This window comes from Amblyomma maculatum, chromosome 1 (genome assembly GCF_055883805.1).
Source record: "Amblyomma maculatum isolate TAMU_Amacu chromosome 1, ASM5588380v1, whole genome shotgun sequence".
In the NCBI taxonomy this organism is placed as follows: domain Eukaryota; kingdom Metazoa; phylum Arthropoda; class Arachnida; order Ixodida; family Ixodidae; genus Amblyomma; species Amblyomma maculatum.
The window spans coordinates 412,602,421-412,615,819 of NC_139344.1; the positions used below are offsets into that span (position 1 = coordinate 412,602,421).

At 43.2% G+C, this 13,399-nt stretch overlaps 1 pseudogene; it reads right to left on the bottom strand.

Annotated features, from left to right (window-relative positions):
- Positions 1–2,671: 2,671 nt before the first annotated feature.
- On the bottom strand, positions 2,672–3,523 carry LOC146208956 (uncharacterized; annotated as a pseudogene).
- Positions 3,524–13,399: the final 9,876 nt, after the last annotated feature.

Here is a 13,399-nt window from a genome sequence, read left to right on the forward strand (position 1 = left end):
CCAAGGACGCGCTTGCCCATTGACGGCGGCGCGACGCAGCAGGCCGCACCCAGTGCGCTTCCATCGAGCGGCCGTGGTACCTAGCTTTATACTGGTGAAGTGCAACAGGGAGCACAATAAGATCTAAGTGCTAAGTGTCACATACGGCAGTACAATTTCACACATGTACCGTCGAAGTAACCGATCAATTGAACGCCGATCAATAAGTAAGCCCAAGCAATGAGCATATTGTGGAGGGAGGCTGAGCTATAGACAAATTCAAAAACATAGCAGGAAAGCAAATGAAACAAAAAAAGGGGAAAAATCCTCAGAGCTAAAGCAACTGATGTGGACAAGTTTACCAGATATAGAGGGGAATTACTTTGCTCAGAGAACTGGCTACCAATTGCACACATTGCTTCATTTCCTGGAGTGTTCCGCCATCTTGTAAGAATTCCAAAGTTGTCTCAAATTGTAGGAAATGAAATTTCAAGAAATTCGAAAAACGCCGACCACTGGTCTCACTTTGTGTTCCGTACAAGATATATATTGCACTTATTACTTATTGAATCAGAGCAACAGTAGATTATAACCCAATGGCTGCTCAATCACAGACCCTATTCCCACCATCGAGGAGAATATAAATAAGCGTACATAATCTTTCCGTGCCTCTTAATAAATTGCTAGAATAGATTTGAATTTGTGAACATTTCAGCAATGAGCTACGAATAGAGAAGGGTGTGCAATCGTTGCACAAACAACGATGTTTATCAGTGTGTCAAAAACATGGAGCCTCGTGAACTTTCTAATTATGATAACCGAGGACAACCTGATGCGATTTTATAGGTAGTGTCCAAATGACACGACAGCCATTCCCGGATAGAGCTTCTGCCAACCGCTGGCCTGAAGAAGCGCGGATACTTCGCAGAATGAACGCAAGGTGATTGAGTCATCAAATAAGCTAACATTGAGGTGTATAAGGAGGTATGTCTGGACACGACCGATTTTTTGCATTGGCGTGGCAACGACCCGTCCATGATGTAGCATTGTCAGCGCCCATTATCGTAGCATTGCTGATGCATATAATAGGCGCGTTTGGTACTCAAAGGGGCCTAGGTTGCTCACGTCACTTACGACGTTTTCATGCGCGTAACAATACAGTACATTCTAGCAACGCCTAAACTAAAAGTCATCGGGACTATTTTGTAAAACAACTGATCTGCCGGTGGTTATTTCCATCAGTTTAGACAATGCGCGAACGTAATAATTTGATAACAAAAAAATGTTCTTCAGAAGCCGAAAAAAAAAGAAGTACATTATAAGCGCACAAAATCATGCCTAAATAATTGTAAGTTAGTACAGGTAGGACAGGTACATAGGTAATTTGATAAAGGGATACGAGTGGGCTACGGCGGCGATGAAAAGACAGTATATTGCATTTGTGAGGGTTTAGTTACATCCGGCAAATTTCGCACAAATTCTGAATCTTGTTTTGTTTTGATGGTATAACTGATCAGAGGTGTTATGCAGAGATGGTGCGGTGGCGTAGAGGTAAGACATCCGCTTCGCATGCAAGAGGATCGTGGTTCGAATACCGGTACCGCGCAATTTCCCACCGGATTAAAAAAAAATCCTCATGTCGATGGAACTGCATAAACAGGTTTAGGTTGCAACCTGATGCCGGTGAACACTTCCGGCAACGCACCCCCTCGCCAAAAAAGGATTGGCTACCCTGGTGCAGTAATTGGGCACAACCTGCTACGATTCGTCCTACAAATCACCAGTCCTAAGTCACCAGCGCCTGTGGAGCAACTGGCCACGGCGTCGGTCAGACAAGTTATTTAGATAGGGTATCTGTAGTCCCTTAGGAAGATGAAATATCTGATAAGGAAACTGCGAGGCATGAATGTTTGCAACCAAACACAATACATCTAGCGCAGAGCAAAGGTAATCAAAAGCCGAAGTGTCATATACAACAACTTGTATAATGGAGAGAACGAGCTTGGTCTTATGAATCGAGGTAGGTTGAAAGCGGTAAAGGCGAAACCAGCTACAGGCAGATATAAGATAAATGGTTTAGAAAACGAAGGCCAATGACGATACCAATATACATTACTCAGGAAAAGGAGCCGACAACCTTTACAATTATTTATATACTGTATTTGATGTTATCAGGACGATAAGGAGTGTAAGGAGGAATATTAGATCATCCTTCTGGAATCAAGCAAACAGTAAACAAACTTTATAAGCACTGAAAAAGGTGCAAACAGCTGGGGAAGGTCAGGTGAACTGCACATTTGTTTCAAAGCGGTGAAGTGATCGTGATAGCTAAACTTGTTATTCTTTATGCGCAGTGCTCCGTGTTTTCGAGTATCGTAAAAAAAAAAAAAAAAGACATGTAATGTCGTCGCTATCAACCTGAAAGGCGACATAATTAAATTGCAAATTTACAGACTGACCAGTTATCTACAAGGGTTTCACTAAGTTTATTGCCAACACAGTAAGGGCAACCTTCGACGCCAACAATCCAAGATGCCTGAGAGGCTTTCGCAAAAGGCTACGCTATAACAGATAATGTTCACACAGCTAATCAGGCATTTGGAAAATGGTTGGAATCTTGCCAATCTCCTACATAATATTTATATATCAGGACAAAGCATTTGATTAAGTTGAACCATCAACAGTCGTGCTGGCCTTGCAGTGTCACGGGGTTGGTCAGCCGTATATGAAAACAATCAAATACATGCAACTGGCTGCAAAACAACCATAAATCTTCGTACAAGAAGTAAAAAAATTGGCTGTGGCTTAACTTGGTTTAGCCTGGAAGATTGCGAAAGCAACGCCGTGGTTCAGCTGGTAGTTTGGACATGGTTGCCCCTTATGGCTTATGCATAGATTCACTCTGCACACAACATGATTCTACCCCACTCTGGATAGGCCTTTCGCAAGGTAGGAAACATAAGATCGCGTACCAAGGTTAGTTTGTCCTTGTGCCACAAGCGCCCACACACAGAACACTCGTAACCAAAGGGATTGTTCGTAAAGCGTTTTTCGAATTCACGCGTAGCAGATTCGAACTCCAAAACTCTTCTCTCATGTTCTTCGCGTCGCTGAGCCACAATGTCACCGTCTGGTTCGACCGCGATGTTCAAGCGCGCTTCCTTTTCTTGAGCTCTCTGCTTTCGTTTTTCCTCGTTCCATTCTCCCATCTTGGCTGTACACTGCACTCTTCCTTTAACAAGCCGCTCTCCTCTCTGTTCCGGCGTTTCTTCAGCACGGCGTTTTCGTCTCTTGACATTGTATCGCTCCGTACTATTCATAGATTCTTAACCAACATCTTCGGCATTAAGAGCGTCCATGAAACTTGTCTCCGAAGTTTCACTTGGTCGTTCCGCATCAAGCGATTTTGACCGGTGTGCTCGCCAGGCTGATACATACGCACGGTGTTTAGCTCGCTTGTTCTTCCCGCTCTTCGTCTATTTGTTCGCCGTCGCTTGGCCGCAGCAGATCGTTTCAGCCTCGCCTTGTACACAGCATCCGACATAGCGCACTGAGAGGAGCGCAGCTGCAGCCCTCCGTTTTATCCCGCTCTAGCGAGCGCTTTCTCTCGCCAGCGGCGCAGCCGGCCTGTGGAGCCTCACCTCCGCCATCGATGGTGCTAGCTGGGTCCTCGTCTCCCGGTCTGTCGTGGCGTCACGTGGTCCCGTGGCAACGGCATGACGTCACCGCTCCGGCTCTTGTGAAGCCTCACCTCCGCCATCGATGGCGCGAGCCGGGGCCCCGTCTCTCGGTCTGTCGTGACGTCACATGGTCACGTGGCGCGCAGCTGTGTGAAGACGTGCCACGACCATCAGTGGCAGAAAGTGCAAGCAGTATAGCTTTCGCAATAAAAATTCCATTTAGGAAGCTGTGAGGGAAGCCACGATCTTAACGCTACTATTCACCGCTTGATAGATAGAAACAGACATGGATTTTCACCAGTTAGGCTAAAATTTGTGTCAAAATGACTCAGTATCCTAGTATTCATTTCTCAGATGGCATTGTTTTATTAGGTCACTCATGGACAATGCAAAACAAATAAACAGCGATTTAAACAAACCAGAAAGCAACGAAAAAGGATTACGTAGAACACTAAAGTAATGTTGACCGGCCATGGAAAGAACATAAAATACAGTCCATGGCGAAGCGTTCGAAGTGCAAAGTGGGTTGCACCGTAAATGCGGGGATCAAATGACGAGAATAGGAATTGAGTAGGTCACATATGGCAGGCATTCGCAGATGATTGATGACCGTTTCTGCAAAGCCTGAATAAAAATTGCATAACAGCTGTATTTTTTGGTACTCGCCTAAATGGCCGAAAGAGAGAGAATAATTAAATGGCTCAGCTATGGCAACTAAGTGGGTGAGTGTAACATTGCGAGACGTAAAGCAGCAAAAGGGACAGGCAGCAAATGCGAGCTGACAAGATTCTAGCCGCTATTATTTAGGAGGAGAAAAGGCCCAGAGCGAGTTCTTTTATTTGGATTGCAATATAACCGATGGTTGCTAACAGTAACTGTTCTGATTTGCAGAGAAGGCTGCAGTATTAACAGCTTCAGAATATGAAGCGGGCAGCTAAGATTTGAAAGTTTGCGACCATTAGCAGACAGCAGCTGCCTCAGCATCGGGTTGGTTGGAGGAATATAGTAGAGGCTTTCACCCAGGGTGGGTTTAATCAGACTGGTGATAATGAGGGTGCCTGTCCTGGTACCAGTGAAAATAAAGTATGGTTTAGGAGTTTGGTTTGACAAAAACATACGTACCTGGATATTTAGTTCTAAGCTTGGGCTATACGCTCACTCCACGTGACTGAAAAATATGGTTCTGGGCAGAGTTAATACGTAAGTACAGATTATTCCGCAACGATTGATAAGGTGTGAAGGCGGTATATATTTTTGTAATATGCAGCATTAGACAGATATTTCATTTCCAGTATTTCTGAACTCCCCAAGATAAAAAGATTTTCTAACTTGTCTTCTTTGCAAGAGGGCGCTTTAAATGATTCTTTAAGGATCGTGATTACAGGGTTAGAAGCAAATTTTCTGTTGCTTTAAGATTTTAACGACAAATAAACGTTAGCAAAGTCAAAGTTGCCGCCACAACCATAAAAGCAGGCCCCAATTATTTAGCATTGGTAGTGCCGGTCCATCTAAAAATATATCTGGGCACGTCTTTTTCTTTCAGGCCATAATTCACATTCATTTTTTTACAACTTCTGCTGTTTTATAAATATTTACTTCATAAAACTATATATCAGAATACATATTTATATACACAAATCAGCCATACACGTGTACAGCCTGTTCGTCTAACTTGATCGTCTTAAACAATTTGTCAAAACTGCCTTCTAAAAGGCTGTAAAATACAATTCTCTAGGATTGCTATTTGAAGTTTTTGCTTTTTCGCAGAACAAAAACGTAGTTGAAGCATATTTCTTGGCTCAAGTTTGCTCATGCGGCATAGCAACGCTTTTTCATCTTACGAACAAAGTATAAAGCTGATATACAAATGTTTGTCGGGAATATCCTGACTGGTCGGTAGGCTTATGATGTCTTAGCCACGTGACCTGACTTAGAAATTTAAATCACCCTGCATTGAAATAACGCTAACGAATTGGGAGAGCGTACAAATTGTTTTTATTGGTTGACCGGAAAGGAGAGAAATCTGTCACACTTTTTTGTAACGATATTTATTGCTTTAGGGCATGAGTAGAGTATGAGATGAAGAGTGAATAAATGATTAAATGAATGGAAAAAGTTGGACACTTGAACCAAATGAAGCCAAAATCGAAAATCCACCAGGAGGTTCCCATATCGAGAGTATTTTAAAGAAAATAATTGAAAGCGTTTGTTGCAATTTCTGTTTGACACCTTTGCCCTATACATGACAGGAGGGAACAAACATAAGGACCACGAAGGGCCGGCGGTACCAGACATCCCGTGAATACGCTGTGACGTGCCTGATCTAAAGTACCTGTGTGCAGTTTTTCAATGGCACAGTAGTAATAATTTTAAATGCTTGAGTAACATAAACAAGAATGATTAATAAATGGAGAGCAACGGTGGAGTCAAAGAGCTATTGCGTCTACTCTTACGGCGAAACTTACGCGTGTGTTTTTTTTTTTTCTTTGCATCAGTTGTGCCGAGGCAGGAAAATATGCTTTTAGCTGAATGTGCATTGTCCATAACTTTAAACGGTCAGACTACGGAACAAAGTTGGTGTTAGGCCTCAGTACGTAAAAAGTTTCTCTTCCTTTTTTTTATCATTTGTATAATACCGCAGAAAGAAATACGGACTACTAAACTTGTAACTCATGCGCATATTGGATCCAATTACGGCAGTTTTGTGAATGCTGCTTTAGAATATTGCTATAAATGAGCGGGCAGCATGTGTGACTATTAAACCCTTGTTAGTGCTCACTGAGCACGTGCTCTAAGACACACGTTCTGGAAATATATTTCCTTTATTTTCATAACTATAGATCCAGGATTTTCGTTATATGATCAGCTTGTGTCAACGCTCTTCTTGGGTTGTGAATGCGCTTTGAACAAATGCACTAAAAGAGGTAAATCGCAATATTGAATAGTGTTAAGCCCTTAGGACAGAAAGTGTCTCACTTAAAAAATAGAGCGATTTTGGGAAGGAAAGCTGGTGATCTAAACTCCTATATCACACATAATCCTGGCACAGCGGCAACCTAAAATTTATTTTCGACCTGGGCAGAAGGCGGTTGTGTCGTTTCACGACTAAGGGAGCGAGAGATACAGAATGTGAAATCATGACAATGATTGCATGGGTATCTGTTTATATTGCAATATACATACAATACCTAGCGCACAGGCTAGAGTATAACTTACCGATCTTAGAGAGGAATATTTGGAGTATAGTTTACCGATCTTGTAGATTATTATTAGAAAACTAATTATTAGAGGATTATTGGCAGCTGATAAGAAATATATAGGCCCTTTTTCCGCCATTACAAACACAAAGACTGGCGAGATGATGTGTGCACGTTGTTCAAGATACAGGTGCCACAATACCCAGAGCTGCCGGTGCTTCCTTGCTTAACAACCAAGATTTATCCTGCAAATAATGCTGCTTGTAGCACCATTATTTGTACGCAGTTAAAAGCAGTCATGCCGCTTGCCGACATGTTTGCATAGGTCATCCTTCACGTCAATGCACCTGCATGCGTCAACTCGTGGATGAAACAAAAATCTTTACAAAGCAGAAATATACTCTAATAGAAATTCCTGTTTACCTAGTGCGTGTTTGGTTTTTTGCGCGTTTAAATCCACTTTCATTCCAGCAAAGCGCCCTGCATCCGCTAGGCGTTGTCAACATGAGTGTTTCCTGCAGCGCCCGAAGCAACTAGTTTTTTCTCGCGCTTGTTAGAATGGTTCCCTCACCCTCTCCGATGAGATGGCTTGTACTAGCGGCTTGCTGCTGATTATAGCGCACAATTTGAAAAATTTATCGAAGCTTGAAAAATAATTTAACAGTAAATATCAACAAAGCAACGAGCATTTGAAGCAGGGGTGGTGGTGAAAACTTTTAATAAAATATAAAGTTACATGAAGGTTGCTCTGGGGTCAGGCTTAGGGCCCTTCCTATCACAAACACTAGGTGGAGTCCCTACTACGGGACCCCAGTGGCTTCCGCTGCCGCCATTTCTCGTTTCACCAAGGCCTTTTGGGCTTTCAGGTCGGAGCAGGCGAGTAGGGTCGCCTCCCAGTCCTCCCGGGTAGTGTTTTGGTTAGGTGCAAAGGCAGGGTTGGAGGGGAAAAGGTCCGAGGACATTTACCCGCAGTGCGGACACTCCCTGGAGAAGGCACTGTCAAAGTGTTTAAGTGACGCCGGGCCCATCATGGTATTCGTAAGGAGGCGAAGAAACACGCGTTCCTCCGCTCTTGTTAACCCTTTACACGGGTGGGGGTAAATATTGTGTCTGTTTTGGTACAGCTGCGTGATTTCTCTGAAAGTGTAGGCTGGTGTGAATTCTTCTGAGGAGGAAGGAAACGAGGTTGCCCGATTAGAAAGCGCGTGGGCGGCGGCATCTGCTGCCTTGTTTCCGCCTAGCCCAGACTATGAAGCGGCGGGATGGACTTTCCACGTACGATCTGTTTTGCAGTAGTCGGTCATGTGCACGATGTGAAAGAGTCCCGTGTGAGGAAATCAAAGTAGTGACCCGGTTCACTGCACCGACAAGCATCGGGCAGTATTCTCTCTTACTTATATGAAAATCGTATATATCGACTTTTTTATAGATTTTATGTAGAGAAACATTGTTTTTGTGTTCCGCATTTCGTGACCTTTTAAACGAATTTCATTGATGTCTACAATAGCCCTGCATGGATCATAGGGGTGTTTGAAGCTCAGCGGAATTGTGCACTGCACTTCTAGTCATGACGGCCGTATATGCAATCTTTCGCCGCTACTTTGTTATCACATGACCAAATTTAAATATACCTATTTTTGTTGTGCTGCTTTGTGTACGCAAAATAGTAAAGCCGAAGCAAAAAGCAAGGAACATGTTTCAATTTTATTAATAATCATTCGGTGTGTCCACAAAAGCAAGTATTTCAGCCTTTCCTTGGAGCGTGAAAACATAAAAGATTACAAAGAGAAAACATGAAACCACAGTGCAGTGAAGAGTTTTTCGCCACGATCGCGAAGTGTTTCGGAGCTATCGAAGGGCGGCAGCTTCGGTGCATAGCGCCCAAATATTTCAAAGTGTTATTATTCATATGACGCTCCGCGTTCTTGATGTACATGTCTTGTAAGATACCCAAATTACACGACAATGTGGCCGCCTTCGCGAGGTCATCGTACATGGCTCCATTGCAAGAATTACGAATGAGCCGGCGAGACAGTTCGGTCAACATTTTGATACTTTCTTCCATATACCTGGTGCTTGTTGGCTGTTGGCGGCATAAGCGGCGTCGAAACAATTTTTTTTTGTCGGCCCTGGTCGGCAGACGTGAACGAACGGGGGAACTTCACGCTCTCCTCAGCGTATCTAGATGCTTCAGATACCTTGGAGGCTTCAGAAGAATGAGGCCGGTAAGGAAGTATGATGTCGAGTGGTAAGATGGCTGACGTCCATATAATAGGAAGAGTGGCGAGAAACCCGTAGTAGTCTGCGTAGTGGTGTTGTATGCATACGTGATCAAGGGTAGCAATGTGCTAAAACTCTGGTTCAGCCCGAATCCTCATAAATACACGCTGGTGTAGCTATTTATTTCCAATTCATACGGAAGAAAAGTAAGCGCAAAAAAGACAAACACAAGAGAGGAGACAGGACAACGCTCTCCTGTCCCCTCTCATCTGTTTTTTTTTTTTTTTTGTGCGCACTTTTCTCCCGTACGATCATGAACCAACTTCAGTTGCTTTTCAATTGTTCTGTATCTCGGACAAAACAGATTTACTCAAGTTTTCGTTTTTTCCTCACACTGTAACCGCCAGGAATGATTCCTTATTGCCTTTCGCCACATTTTGATGTTTATTAACTTTGTTAGTATTGTTTTGTTTGCCACGTAACCCACTGTGCTTCGACCTGTACAATCTTTGAAGTATTGCATAAAGAAAGGAGCATAATTGAAAAGTGCACATTGACCAAACAGCTAGCAAGGCTAAACATTCTAGCATATTTATGACATAAATTCTGCGAGCTCCCTCCCTCCCCCCCCCCCCCCTTCTTTAATAAAGCTCTCATTAGGGCGAATGCCCTTCAGGCTCATGGTAGCAATCGTGCCTGTACACCGGAAGGTTCCGTCGGAAATGCCCGCCGCATGAAAGTTTTTAAAAGCGACCTATTCCAACTGATAATTCAACCACTATCCTTCCGACTTCAAGCCCAGAGCTGAAATCACTACTCCACGCCGGGCTCGTGAGACACCAATCGTGATTTTCCTTGTCCAGGTTGAGAAGGATAGTAGAGATGAAAAGGTCGGTTTTCTTGGTGATAATGATAGTACTGGCGATGAAAATGAAGCGGGATTTTATAGACAATAATATTCTAGCTAATGGTGATGATGATTGTAGGGATGAAAATGATGATGCAGTTAGTGAAAACTCTTCTGTAAAGAGGCGTTCGCAATTTCCGCTCTTCAGCACACTTAAGTAGTCTTGAAATATTTTTAGGCACGTCATCTCCTCCCTAAGGCCGAATGCGCTACCTCTTATCAGTCCGAGGCGGAATAATTTATGTTATGCTGTTGAAATGATTCAAATTAATTAGATTTGATTCCTTCTGCATAATGACATACGCACAGTCAGCATTATCATAATAACGTTACTTCGATGTTATATTCGTTTGCTCTCAGGAAAATACTGCGGCCATTGAGTGTATTCCACATAAATAAATACGGAATGCATTTTCCCCTGTCTTTTTTTTTTTCGAAATTCAATATGGGGGGGGGGGGGGCGAGGGCTCCCTACTATAATGTTGTGCAAATTGACAAAAGCGGCAGTTCTTCTGTTGTGTATGCATCTACCGAACTGTGAAAAGACTCAAAGAACCAAATTTCTTTACCTGATTTTTCAAGTTATCAACTTTTAGGAATAGTTGAAACAGGTGCGATGTCCATTTGGCTTTCAAATATTTCTGTGTGATGTGCGCAGCCGCATATGTATGTGCGAACTGACGCTAACAATGGAGCTGTGGTTTTGAAAGCCTAACAGGCACTTTTAGGCATGATGTGCAAAACGAGGTCATCCAGCTTGCGCGGGTTAGGCTCAGAACTGCGATTCAAGTTTGCACATAGCGGCTAAAGCCAATCGCAAGAAGTTAATAGACACAAAGCCTTACAGGCACTTTTAGGCTTGATGTGCAAAACGCGATCATCCAGCTTTCGCGGGTTAGTGTTTGATACACACGCCGTCGCCCTTGTATTGGTATGATTATATGAATATTTTATTGCGATATGAGACGTGGTCTATCGTTGCGAGCGTTATGCGTTGTTACACGGTATTGTAACAGGAATAATATCAGAGGCACTAACGACTACGTAGTGCACAATAAGAAGCTCTGCAACAATCTCGACAGTAAATTCCTATGTTGGGAAGAGTTTTTTAGGTTGAGCAACAAAAGTTTTTTCCATGTGTTCTTCGGATCAAGCGCGCTCTTAGAAGAATACTTGCGTTTAAATTTCTTATTGTCTGCATTTTATTGTCACGCATTCGCTTCAAACCCCAAGGTCTTCTAAAACCTTGATACTTGAAAACATTTGTGAAAGAGTTATTGCCTACATCTCCTGAATGCATGGTTTATTTAGTGTGTTATAATATTTTGCATTTAAAGTAATAGAAAAGCAGGTGTTTTGAAGCGTTAAAAAACAAGACAAAAGGCCGCATTCGTTTAGTTGGTGGGTCATAACTCTGCAGTCAAAATCAGCGAGGTAATTGATGAAGTTATTGTTTTTAGCACATTTGCGGCAAATAATCATGACGTAAAATATGTGATATTATGCAAGAAAGCATGCAAACCATTTGCAGGTGGCCGCTATTAGCACACAATTTAAACGGCGTGAATATCTTCTGGAACACAAGATCCAATGAAGACTTGATGGTGGTTCAGCAGTTATACTTGTGGGTGAATGTATATTGTTCACCAGTGCTTATTATTTATTACTTTCTTGAAACTGCTAGGGTTTATCAGTTTAAGGAGTAGCAGGTATACTGAATTGTCCAAGAGCATGATTTTTATTCAATAACTTTCACTCAAGTTACTCTAATACTCATTTCAAGCACATTCTGTAGCACATTCGGGCATCCGTCGAGAAGTCGCAAATATAACAACGGACCATGTCCGTAAACGACTGATAAGGCAAACAACTAGTCTTGATATTTATAACACTTTTCTCAGCTATATGGTTTGATAATAATGAATGAAACCTCGTACATAGAAATGCCGTCTCTAGTTGTTTCGTTATAAAGGAGGAAAACACACGTATCAGAAAAATTATGCATTATCATATGATGGGAATGATATCTCTGAGAACGTCGTCTAATGAAAGTGATGCATCAGGATATAACAAAAAGGATTTTTCGTGAAACATGTTTCTTAGATTTCTGGCGTTTATATTGTTACGTGAACACTAGTTGTATTTCCAGTTTTTTTGCAAACAGGTATAACTGGCATAGCAGAAAGCAGCACCACAGAACCAGTCCCACTTAGTCGTCTTCTGCCTTCCGCGAAGCAAGGGCAGGAAACACTTTGTCTGCATCTTGTAAGCGCCTTTCCGGCGTTGAGCTGGGAAAGAAGGTATGAGATCATATGGCTTCAGGCAAGAAACATGTACAATATTAGTAGCGGCGAGAGAGGAGGAGGACGCTGGCACAAAAGGGGCAAATTCATAATTTACATCGGTGACTTGGATGAACACATGATAAGGGCCACTGTAAGCGAAAAAAAGTTTCACCGAGAGGCCAACGCGGTGTGCAGGAGACCATAGCAGCACCAAAGATACGTGAGGATGTCGCCTATCATAAGCAGACTTCTGGGTAGTCTGAGAGGCGAGGATCTGACCTCGGGCTACTTGGCGCGCTTCAGTAGCTTTAGCAATGGCGCCAAGGGCGTGGTTGGTTATGGGACAATCAGCAGGCTGGACCAGCGTGGCCAAAGGTAAAGCGATGTTTCTGCCAAAAAGCAGGAAGAAGGGTGAATAACCCGTCGTGTTTTGCTTTGAAGAATTGTTGGTAAATATCACATATGGCAGCTCGTGGTCTAAGTCGGGGTGATTAGGTGATACATACTTCGATAACGTGTCCTTTAGTGTGCAGTTGAAGCGCTCGGTATGGCCGTTTGCCTGGGGATGGTACGTGGTCATGATATTATGCTTAGTAGAACATGAATGCAGGATGTCTCCGATAACTGGGGACAAAAGTAGCGACCGCGATAGGATATTAGTTGGCGAGACGCGCCGTGCTGCAGAATGACGCTGCTTAAAAGGAAGTCAGCGACATCCGTAGAGTATATCGTGGTTAAAGCTTGTATGATGATGTAGCCTGTCGCAAAACCAGTTGCCGCTGCGATCCATTTGTGACCTTACTATGACGTCGGCAACGGAGCTAGAAGATCGAGCCCAACACATTGAAACTGTCGCATGGGCACATCAACAGGTTGGAGAAGACTAGCTGGTGAACCCGATGGTTTTTTTTCTTACGCTGACACCTGTCGCAGGCTGCAGTATAACGCTGGATGCGGCGGTATAGTCTAAGCCAATAAAACGACAACGTACCAGGTCGTAAGTGCGAGACACACCGAGTTGGCCAGCTGTGGGCAGGTTCTGGAGTTCTTCAATAACAGAGCAGCGGAGCTGCTTGGGGGTCACCAAGAGAAGGGGAGAACCCACAGTATGAAAGTTATTTATGGCGGTAT